The sequence below is a fragment of the Schistocerca serialis genome, chromosome 6 (assembly GCF_023864345.2).
Source record: "Schistocerca serialis cubense isolate TAMUIC-IGC-003099 chromosome 6, iqSchSeri2.2, whole genome shotgun sequence".
In the NCBI taxonomy this organism is placed as follows: domain Eukaryota; kingdom Metazoa; phylum Arthropoda; class Insecta; order Orthoptera; family Acrididae; genus Schistocerca; species Schistocerca serialis.
Window position 1 is genome coordinate 751,649,570 of NC_064643.1, and position 12,126 is coordinate 751,661,695.

At 45.2% G+C, this 12,126-nt stretch overlaps 1 pseudogene; it reads left to right on the forward strand.

The window, feature by feature from the left end:
* The first annotated feature begins 9,774 nt into the window (after nucleotides 1–9,774).
* Nucleotides 9,775–9,892, forward strand: LOC126485313 (5S ribosomal RNA; annotated as a pseudogene).
* The last annotated feature ends 2,234 nt before the right edge of the window (nucleotides 9,893–12,126 follow it).

Here is a 12,126-nt window from a genome sequence, read left to right on the forward strand (position 1 = left end):
TTGAGTTCCCGAAGCATCTCCGTAACACTTACGTGATGTTAAAACCTGCCAATAACAAATACAGCTGCCCGCCTCTGAACAGCTTCGATGTCTTCCTTCAATCCGACCTCGTACGGATCCCAAACACTGGAGCACTACTCAAGAACAGGTCGCACCAGCGTCCTGTACGCGGTCTTCTTTGCAGGTGAACCATTCTTTCCTAAAATTCTCCCAGTAAATCGAAGTCGACCATTCGTCTTCCCTACCATAGTTCTCCCGTGCTCGTTCCATCTCATATCGCTTTCCAACGCCACGCCCAGATATTTAAATGGTTTGACTGCGTCAAACAGGATGCTAGTAATAATCTATCCGAAAATTCCAGGTTTGTCCTTGCTACTCATCCGCATTAACTTACAGTTACCAGGTGGAACATCTGTCACTCATGTTCTTACTGCATTACAAATTTTTATGTCGGTCACCAAGTGCACAAAGAGATACTGCGTTGCATTTTTCCACATACTGTCTCACCAACGTCGTATTAACTGAAGTTGAAGATAGTCGCTTGACAGAAACCTGTTATCGATAAATAAAAACACATTTCGTCAGTTTTTATTGCTTCCGTAACGCTGTTCTTTAAATTCAGTGAAGTTTCTCAGCACAAAAAATATAGTAGGCTTAGTAGTAGTCACAAAAATGTACGGCTGCAAGAAGACCAGGTTCCTGAGAATCACGTCGCACTACCGACAGAGGAGACCATCGTGTTCGGCGTGTGGCTCTGGCGCATCTTACCGCATCTGCAACAGCAATTTGAGCAGCAGTTGTCATTACGTCATGGACAGCTCCGAGCCAAACGCCCTGCAGCGTGCATTCCAGTGAGCCCACACCACATCCATTCTCGATTTTACTGGTGTCAAGCGAGAGCTCATTCGAGGTCAGGGTGGAGGTTGAAACACCCCCGATTAAATACCTTATTGGATTTTGGGTAACTTACCGAAGCCGCTAAACAGTTAATTATTATGATATATGACCGTGTGCTTAATGGATTAAAGGCTATCGCTTTTTCTGCTGTGGTTTCGGGAGTATTTCAACCGAATGCGGCTGTTCTGAGATGGAATAGCTAATGATTGAAAGTTTGTCTATTATTAAGGACCACAAAGGTTGCGATGTACAAACTGATATATATTTCCTACTAACACACAAATTCTGAGGCAGTTGCTACCTTCGCCTTACACATCTAATTACAGTTATATCTCTTATTGGTTGCTGATTTTAGGTATTTCGTCACGCGATGATTATGGTTAACATCCACAACAATCCTCACTGCAGTCCATGGTTGTTGCTGACCGACACGGTTGACGCGAAACACGAAATTCGGCACTTGTCACTTCTGGTGTCGTCTCACTCGCGAATCGGTATCGATGAGGGTCCACCCCACGACGATTAGGGGGACGCGCTCATCTGTCACACTTCGGTAAACTTACTCGACCACCATTCTTGCCCGTCTCTCCAGCACTACTTCTCACTCGACACACTCCCATGCTACTACTGCCCTCAACACTAATCTCACTGCCTCCTGCAGCTCTCGACAATCGACTCCTGTCTACCATCGACCTGGGCGTCGGGTACTAGCACCTATGTTCGTGGGATCATGGATCCCTTACAAGGTCTGTTGTGTTTTATGATGAAAGCTGGTTCTGGCTTGGTACCAGTGCTGGCCGTGTGTTGATTAAGTAGGAGGCTGGCTGAGGGCCTGCAACCAGTCTGTCTCCGTACTAGACACATTGGACCTAAACATTAAGTTACGGACAAGAGTCCAATTTCGTATGATACCAGGAGAGTTGTCTTGGTTACTTAACGCATCCGGCTGCAAATTCGTGCATCAATCTGATGATTCGATCTGTTGTGCTGCCATTCATGAACAGCGTTGCAGGGCGTGTTTCCCAAAAGGATACCGCTCGCCTACATACCGCTTTTGTATCCCAACAGGCCCTACAGAGTGTCGACTTGTTACCTTGGTTTACTCGATTACCAGATCTGTCTCCAATCGAGCACAAACAGGACATCATGGGACGACAACTCCAGCGTCGTCCACAAACAACACTGATGATGGCTTAGAACAGGAGAAAGCGAAACGCGTATGGGATAAATAAAGTAACTAGCAGCAGGATAAGGCAGTTTTATTTACAAAACAAGTATTTATACGCTTGCTGCGGAGGATGGCCACACAAACAAACTTGTGTATCTGTTGTTCCATGTGATGTAAACATGACAAGAAAATGAGTTTGTGGTTACTGAAAGAGAGTGCCATAGGTTATCCTGCTTCGTAAATGAAATACATACATACCATATTAAACTACGTGACTCCATCTAATGATGAGGTTTCAGGCTCGGAAACACTGAATAGAAATAAAAATAAATCGTGATTGGTTACAAATGGTTCAAATGGCTCTAAGCACTATGGATGAAAGGGTCCTGTAGCCACCTTTCATTAGTCCGGTAGCCCATTTTCACTAGTATTTCTCTTTCCTTCCTTGTTTCTCTCTTCTCATAATTATCATAGTGGTGTGGTTGAATGAATGTCGTTGTGTGTCACGTTGCTAGACCGTTTCGTAGTCTGCTGCAGAAAGTCTGCGATAGTCGTACAGATTCAACAGGAGTTGTACAGAGTAGCCAACTCTCGTAGTGGTCAAGTAGGCAAAGAGGTTTTCGTTACTTGTGAGAAATCCACCTGCGTTAGGTTTGTGGCGGAAATGCCATCTTTGGGTTTCCTGGGCCACGCGGAGCGTGGAAGAGGCTGGAGAAGAAGCGGGAGGCAGTCTGCCGCCGGTACAGGAAGCGTCCACAGCTGTGCTCCAGTCGGAGAAGGCTGAGTTAGACTGACCGCGTGTCGCATTGTTACTTGGCGAGGGGAGAGCTGTTAGCTTTTGGTCTCCCTTTTCAACTCTGAAAGATTGCTTTGCCTTGTCGCAGCAAGGAATGCAAAACTTTGGCAGCTGTTTCACTTAGTAAATTTCTATAGCAGACTTGGATCCACCTGAAGAGCGCCACACAAAGGTATCGATAAGAAGTGAGCACTCGCTTCTGTATGAATGTCTGTTTGTCTTCAGCTGTGCTTGTATAAGCTTTCATTTTTCTAAATATTAATAGCTTTGCCTTCTCGTAAATTTTCCTTGCTTAATGTATCTTTCGTCCGTGGGGAGCCGACCACGTGGTTGTACATTAAAGTTTTGTTGGGCTACCGTCGTTACTAACTGTCTGGTCTCATGCTTGTTTTAAAGAACTTTAACCGCTCATGATTGTATGATGTGATATTGTTGCAACTTGGACATGATACCTACGAAGTGCGTCTCCACAAACCACGTGGGCACGCGGGTGGACTGCGAAACGTGTACCGCTATACGAGTTATTGCGATCAGGCAACAGCAGTGGTATGAATGATTCACATCAATGATTTTAGGAGTAGATTATAACGTGAGAGGTGGCATGAGCCACCTCTCATATTTCTATCTTACGATTTTCGTCTCTAATTGCATGCGGTGAAAAGTTGCTATTCCTTCACACGCGGACTTCCCACGCAGCGTCTCTCGTCACCCGGGTGGTCCGGTGACAGGCGGGGTCTCCTGATCTGGGAAGGGTTAAGCCGACGGGTGTGAGGAAGTCGAGTGAATGCTTTGCAGACGCCGACATTGTCAAGAGACACGCCCGGAGGGGTCTGAAGTAGCGGCTGGGCTAGAGGTTCCGTTACTTCGCAGAATCTTAGCGAAAACACTTTCTGGCGGGCTACCAGCGAGGCGTGGGAATGACTTGTGTACCCAGGCAGTTGTGGCGGGAAAATTCCCGCGCTTTCTGCAAAATAGTAACTGTGATTGGCTGGCTCAGAGCATAGCTCCATGACGTAGCAAAATCAGCGCAGAAATTGGCGCCAAGAATCTCCATTGGTGGAATGGTAGTGCTCCGGCAATGGAGTGGAATTTTCCGCCGGTTTTGGAGTTGCTGATTGCAACGTTTAACCACGGCCACTGTCGTGGGGGCGGGAATGTTGTGTGTTCGGCCTGTACGGGTGCTCTAGGTAGTCGGCTCTCGCCTTTCGGTCGAGGACGTCGAAGCAACCAGCCCTCGCCTCCGGTACGCCAGATCGTGTTCTGGCAGATAAGAAGACAGTTCGGTAATGTATGTCCGCAGCACCGGCAGATAGGGATTTTCCTAGGTGATAATCAGAGCCCAGCAGAGTGCGCCTGTTCGTCTTTTTCTAACTTTGTTCTGTCTTGAGTAGCAGCAATTAATGTTGGGTTAGCTGTGTGTCTCTCTTAAGATTTGAGTGGCAAGGAATTGGCTCCACATACCACTTCGTCATAAACCTCACAATCTAGTTTAGGGACAACTTCACCTTCACAGCGTTTGTTTGTGTATCCAATTTGAGCCAATTTGATGTATTATAAATGTTTCATGTGTTTTTGTTTATTATTTTGTGTTTAGTCTTGTTGTTGTTGTGGTCTTCAGTCCTGAGACTGGTTTGATGCAGCTCTCCATGCTACTCTATCCTGTGCAAGCTTTTTCATCTCCCAGTACCTACTGCAACCTACATCCTTCTGAATCTGCTTAGTGTATTCATCTCTTGGTCTCCCCCTACGATTTTTACCCTCCACGCTGCCCTCCAATACTAAATTTGTGATCCCTTGATGCCTCAGAACATGTCCTACCAACCGATCCCTTCTTCTGGTCAAGTTGTGCCACAAACTTCTCTTCTCCCCAATCCTATTCAATACTTCCTCATTAGTTATGTGATCTACCCATCTAATCTTCAGCATTCTTCTGTAGCACCACATTTCGAAAGCTTCTATTCTCTTCTTGTCTAAACTATTTATCGTCCATGTTTCATTTCCATACATGGCTAAACTCCATACGAATACTTTCAGAAATGACTTCCTGACACTTAAATCTATACTGGATGTTAACAAATTTCTCTTCTTCAGAAACGCTTTCCTTGCCATTGCCAGGCTACATTTTATATCCTCTCTACTTCGACCATCATCAGTTATTTTGCTCCCCAAATAGCAAAACTCCTTTACTACTTTAAGTGCCTCATTTCCTAATCTAATTCCCTCAGCATCACCCGACTTAATTTGACTACATTCCATTATCCTTGTTTTGCTTTTGTTGATGTTCATCTTATATCCTCCTTTCAAGACACTGTCCATTCCATTCAACTGTTCTTCCAAGTCCTTTGCTGTCTCTGACAGAATTACAATGTCATCGGCGAACCTCAAAGTTTTTATTTCTTCTCCATGAATTTTAATACCTACTCCAAATTTTTCTTTTGTTTCCTTTACTGCTTGCTCAATATACAGATTGAACAACATCGGGGACAGGCTACAACCCTGTCTTACTCCCTTCCCAACCACTGCTTCCCTTTCATGTCCCTCGACTCTTATAACTGCCATCTGGTTTCTGTACAAATTGTAAATAGCCTTTCGCTCCCTGTATTTTACCGCTGCCACCTTTAGAATTTAGTCTTAATAAATCATATTGTTATTTTGGACAGAACTTTCATTCTGTTAATCGGTAGAGCAACCCATCATTTCTCACTACGTTAATGAAACCTTCCTTTATTTAACTTATTTATCAAATTAAATTATTTCAGGTGCCAAACTCTTTTCTACTCCACTTGCAGGGTTGATTACAGTCAGTTCGCGTATATTTTTTAATCCTTGTGCGACAGCAAAAGTCGGAGTTAGAATAGGGGTGGCTTAGAGCATCATTTATATGTGTAGATTCTAGAATTTAGTGTTAAATACACTGCTAGCCCCGGCACCTTGCAAACGGTGAATGTATCGATGCTTTTCTTTAATGTCTTAGGAATAAATGATTTTATCCACAATTTTCTCTTGTGTTCCGAGGTTACGTTTTTGCACTTAAGCCACTCACATCATAGCTTTCCCGTTAGCACATCCAACGCGTTTCCTTACGCACAGGTCCAGTGATTAGTTTCCTCTTTTATTTTAAAACAAGTGTTTTAGATTAAGTCTTATTTTCAGGTGTGTTGCTGGGAGATGATCTTCTGCACAGTGTTCTTGCATGTGCTATTTTATTTTAAATGTTTGATTGTCGTGAACAGTGCACAGGCAATACTATTAATTACGTTGTATCCGCTATGAGCGACATCACAACGTATGCATTTTTGTGTGTTTTAGGTCTGTGATCAAATTAATTTATTTTCCGACTCGACCAAACCTTCGATTAGTTGTATGGTTAGAGTCGGTGGCGACCCTAATCTTCTCACGTTAACTTCTACATCTACATCTACCTTTATACTCCGCAAGCCACCCAGCGGTGTGTGGCGGAGGGCACTTTACGTGCCACTGTCATTACCTCCCTTTCCTGTTCCAGTCGCGTATGGTTCGCGGGAAGAACGACTGTCTGAAAGCCTCCGTGCGCGCTCTAATCTCTCTAATTTTACATTCGTGATCTCCTCGGGAGGTATAAGTAGGGGGAAGCAATATATTCGATACCTCATCCAGAAACGCACCCTCTCGAAACCTGGCGAGCAAGCTACACCGCGATGCAGAGCGCCTCTCTTGCAGAGTCTGCCACTTGAGTTTATTAAACATCTCCGTAACGCTATCACGGTTACCAAATAACCCTGTGACGAAACGCGCCGCTCTTCTTAGGATCTTCTCTATCTCCTCCGTCCAACCGATCTGGTACGGATCCCACACTGATGAGCAATACTCAAGTATAGGTCGAACGAGTGTTTTGTAAGCCACCTCCTTTGTTGATGGACTACATTTTCTAAGCACTCTCCCAATGAATCTCAACCTGGTACCCGCCTTACCAACAATTAATTTTATATGATCATTCCACTTCAAATCGTTCCGCACGCATACTCCCAGATATTTTACAGAAGTAACTGCTACCAGTGTTTGTTCCGCTATCATATAATCATACAATAAAGGATCCTTCTTTCTATGTTTTCGCAATACATTACATTTGTCTATGTTAAGGGTCAGTTGCCACTCCCTGCACCAAGTGCCTATCCGCTGCAGATCTTCCTGTATTTCGCTACAATTTTCTAATGCTGCAACTTCTCTGTATACTACAGCATCATCCGCGAAAAGCCGCATGGAACTTCCGACACTATCTACTAGGTCATTTATATATATTGTGAAAAGCAATGGTCCCATAACACTCCCCTGTGGCACGCCATACTTTAACTTCCCAAGCAATGAGTATTTACATTCCCAATAATAACGTAATAACCCGTAGAAACAGGTCAGTTACAATGGGACTTAACATCTGAGGTCATCAGTCCCCTAGACTTAGAACTACATAAACCTAACTAACCTAAGGACATCACACACGTCCATGCCCGAGGCAGGATTCGAACCTGCGACTGTAGCAGCAGCGCGGTTCCAGACTGAAGCGGCCAGAACCGCTCGGCCAGGCATGGAACTCCAGCCCAGAAACAGACATCCGGCGTCTGTACAACACAATGCACGCACATTTGCGTGCTTGCTTTCAACATTCTGGTGGTTACAGCGTTACTAATGTACCTGCAGTTCACATTTGCAATGGCTTATCTCGCACTTACATTAACCTGTGATCTAGCTATGTCAATCACTTAAATATGTTACCTAGACAAAACCGTTTCCGAAATTTCATTACTCTATGTTAACTATATTTTGCTGCTGAGATTCTTTTTCCCGCAGTGTATTTACAAATAAAAAAATATATGGAGAATTTATCAAAATTAGTGGCACAAACGCATAGATTTGGAAGTACACGGTACTGGCAGCAAAAGATACCCAGTAAGCATGGGCTTTAAAACCCATACCTTAAGAGTTATGACCACTTCATCTTCGATACTGTAAAACAAAAATATCCTACTGCAAACCCTCCGCTTCCCATTTTGAGAGTTGGTAGTATGTGCCAAAACAAATAAAAATGTTCGCTAAACATGGGCTCCACAATGCATACCTTAAGAGCTGTGAGAACTTCTTAGTATAAAAGATATGTTTCACGGAAGCGAAGATGAACAAGTGATATAGCTCTAAAGGCGTACGGTTCAAATGGTTCAAATCGCTCCGAGCACTATGCGACTTAACTTCTGAGGTCATCAGTCGCCTAGAACTCAGAACCAATTAAACCTAACTAACCTAAGGACATCACACACATCCATGCCCGAGGCAGGATATGAACCTGCGACCGTAGCGGTCACGCGGTTCCAGACTGAAGCGCCTAGAACCGCACGGCCACATACGCCGGCAAAAGGCGTACGGTTTAGAGCCAAAGTTAACTGAACATTTTTGTTTTGTTTTGGTTCATATTTCCAGATCTCAGAGTAAGGAAAGCTCAAAGCTTACAGTAAAAGAGATTACTTTCACATTATCGAAGATGAAGGAGTTCTCATAGCTTTTTAAGAAATTTGCTTTGGAATGTTTGTTTACCGAGCGTTTTCTGCTTATAATGTGGTACACTTTCTACTGTATTCACGTCATTGGTGGCTCTTCGAAAATTCGTCAGGCTCATTTCTTTTGGTGTTTCGGGAGATATCTGCAGTTTTGTTTTTCGAGAGGGCCGGCCGCGGTGGTCGAGCAGTTCTAGGCGCTTCAGTCCGGAGCAGCGTGACTGCTACGGTCGCAGGTTCGAATCCTGCCTCGGGCATGGATGTGTGTGATGTCCTTAGGTTAGTTAGGTTTAAGTAGTTCTAAGTTCTAGGGGACTGATGACCTAAGATGTTGAGTCCCATAGTGCTCAGAGCCATTTTTTTTCGTACTGGAGTCGGCGGCGGAGTGTATTGATGTTCAGGTTCCTGTAGTACGGCGCGGTATCGTCAGCATAGAGAGCTATCTGGAAGATCTCATTAAAGATTGCTGCCAAGTGGGCGATGGCTCCTAGAGTCCATTGCCTCAATAGGAGGTTGAAGACTCCGTCAAGGGCTACTGCTTTCCTGAGGTTGAGCCAAGGGAGGTTCAGCAAATCTTCATCAGCTGATGTGGCATCCACAGTCTCCTCCTCAAAGTAGTGTGGAAGTCTGTCTGTGATCATCGTAGACAGCGTCCTCTGGACCTTCTATCAGTGTGCGTTCCTCAAAGGTATCTGCGGAGACGTCAGCCTTTACATTAGGCTCGCAAAAAGTCTGCTTTCCCAATTGGAGTAAAAGGATGCACTGCATGCAGTGGAGGAAGTCTGCTAAGCAGAGCCATGGTTGCGATGGAGTGCAGAGATTTTGTTCCCCCACTCCCAGATTGTCTCAACAATCACCTTGATGTCCCGCTGGATACGATTCTTGAGGTGGGAAATCACGCACACTGCGATTCCCTGTACACTCAGTTCTTAGGGCTAATTTGCACCAGGATGTTCAGTGGCAATTTCCGTGAGTTGTCATGACTACTGTGTGACGGAAGTGGTGCAGCTTCTCGGACTGACCTGCACATGGAGTTGGTAAAGTACAGGAGAACTTCATCGACGCCCGGTTCCGCAGGATGTGGAGGGACCACATTTCCATCACAGCATCTCGAAATCTGTCCCAGTGGACTCCTGAAGAGTGAGGTCCGGGACTCGGTGCAGCTAGCTCTATAACACGGCTGCGGGCTCCAGTAGGCTGCGGCGTGAGGCAGGGTAGCTCCTAACGCTGAGGCGGCAGCAACAACACTTGTAAATATCAAGAGCGCCACCTAGCGGGTGTAGTTTAGGTTTTGGCTTTCTGGTGGGCTTCCAGACTCTTCGGGCTACGATATCAGAAGGATGTTAAACTCAAAACTTCCTTCCCTTTTTGTAAGAAGGTTTATAACACACGGCAACGGCCTTGCCATAGTGGATACACCGGTTCCCTTCAGATCACCGAAGTTAAGCGCTGTCGGGCGTGGCCGGCACTTGGATGGGTGACCATCCGGGCCGCCATGCGCTGTTGCCATTTTTCGGGGTGCACTCAGCCTCGTGATGCCAATTGAGGAGCTACTCGACCGAATAGCAGTGGCTCCGGTCAAAGAAAACCATCATAACGACTGGGAGAGCGGTGTGCTGACCACACATCCCTCCTGTCCGCATCCTCAGCTGAGGATGACACGGCGGTCGGATGGTCCCGGTGCGCCACTTGTGGCCTGAAGACGGAGTGCTTTTTATGACACACGAATCTTAACGATAAGAACACAAGAGCTTGAAACAATGACACAACAGACAGCGCATATTGTCTCCAAGTCAATGAGAGGGTAATAGACAGAGCGATGCTCAAAGTGAGTCTGAGAGGAGGGGTCAAGTACGAAGGAAAAGAACAAGGGTCAATAACACTGTCGAGCATATAGCGAGACTGAAGCGGCGTTGGGCAGAACACGTGGCCAAGAACAACTTGAAATGGAACAAAACACTGATGGAGTAGCGTCCAAGAGAGTCAAATAGAAGTGTCGGACATCCTGTGGTGAGATGGAGAGTCGATATGAACGACAACTGGGGAGAAAAAATGGATCCAGACCGCCCAACAAAGATCGACATATAGATCTTTGGAAGAGATGTCGAGGAGTAGATATCTAGATGCTGAAGCAGAAGAATATTTACGGCAAGTGGAGTTCCAGAATGTCTCCTATCCTCCGTTGAATGATGTGTTACCTTTATCATTAGTTTTGGCCTTAAAAAAGTGGCTATTGATGATATTGGTGACGAAAAACGTAGTACTTCCATAGAGAGTAATCCAGGGTAGGATAAATAAAAGTAGCCTGGATAACGGAGTTCCAGGATACAAAGAAATAGAGCAGAAGAAAGGAAATACAGTACTGACATGACTATAGCAGATATTGAAAGTGATCACCATATATCTCTTGGCATTTTTTGGACTCTTGTCAACAACTTGCAGAAGGCGGATCATAGTTGGACTGCTGGAATTGCTGAAATCTCATCCAAAATGTTCTGCCACAGTTCTTGGAGACTGTGATGGTTGTTAAAATACGTCTTAGACTTGAGGGCTCCCCACACAAAGTAATAGCACACCTGGTGGTTCGATGAACCCTCAGCCAGGCACTTAAATGTGATTTTCAGAGTATCCATGTAGATGTAGACGGATCAGGTGATCTGGGTGGCCAGCTAGGGCTGCGACGAGACTGACCTCTGCTGACAAATTTGTCAGGCGTGAAGATTCTGTACATGTGCCCCAAAGTTTGGCTGGCTGTATGGACAGTTACTCCACCCTGTTGGAAGTATCTCTAGGTCTTTTCGTCTTGCGTTAATGCTGCCACAAATTGTTTCAAAATGTTGGCGCCCAAGTCAGCGTCTGATGATAGAAGAAGGGACCAGTAATGAGGCAATCAGACACTCCACACCAGACCCCAAACTTCTGCTCATGCAATTGTGTCGTGGAAGTTATGCAGATTCTCTGCTACCCGGAACCTATGATTCTGTGAGCTGACATAACCACTCAGGTGAAACCAGGCTCCATCAGACATAAAGAACAGATTTATGTGCAAGCCGTTCATTGAATGAGATTTTCACTCTGCAGCGGAGTGTGCGCTGATATGAAACTTCCTGGCCTAGACAGGTCAGGCGTGCACTACACACCGGGAGCAGCTACTAGGGTAGCAGAGTACGTGTGGCGTGCACACGGGGGTTTTTTAGGTTAGAGGGACCCCCCCCCCCCCCCCTTGGGCGAAACGATAAAATACCTGACGGCTTACCAGAGAGGACATTATCATCGTTGATAAAGAACGTCCGTCCTCAGAGACCAAAAACAGGAAAAGTTAACGTAATATTGGTAAACTGCAGAAGTATCCAGGGCAAGGTTCCTGAATTAGTATCTCTTATTGAAGGAAATAGTGCGCATATAGTATTAGGAACGGAAAGTTGGTTAAAACCGGAAGTGAACAGTAACGAAATCCTAGACACAGAATGGAATATATACCGCAAGGATAGGATAAACGCCAATGGTGGAGGAGTATTTATAGCAGTAAAGAATTCAATAATATCCAGTGAAGTTATTAGCGAATGCGAATGTGAAATAATCTGGGTTAAGTTAAGTATCAAAGGTGGGTCAGATATGATAGTCGGATGCTTCTATAGACCACCTGCATCAGCAACCGTAGTAGTTGAGCGCCTCAGAGAGAACCTGCAGAACGTCGTGAAGAAGTTTCGTGATCATACTATTGTAATAGGGGGAGACTTCAA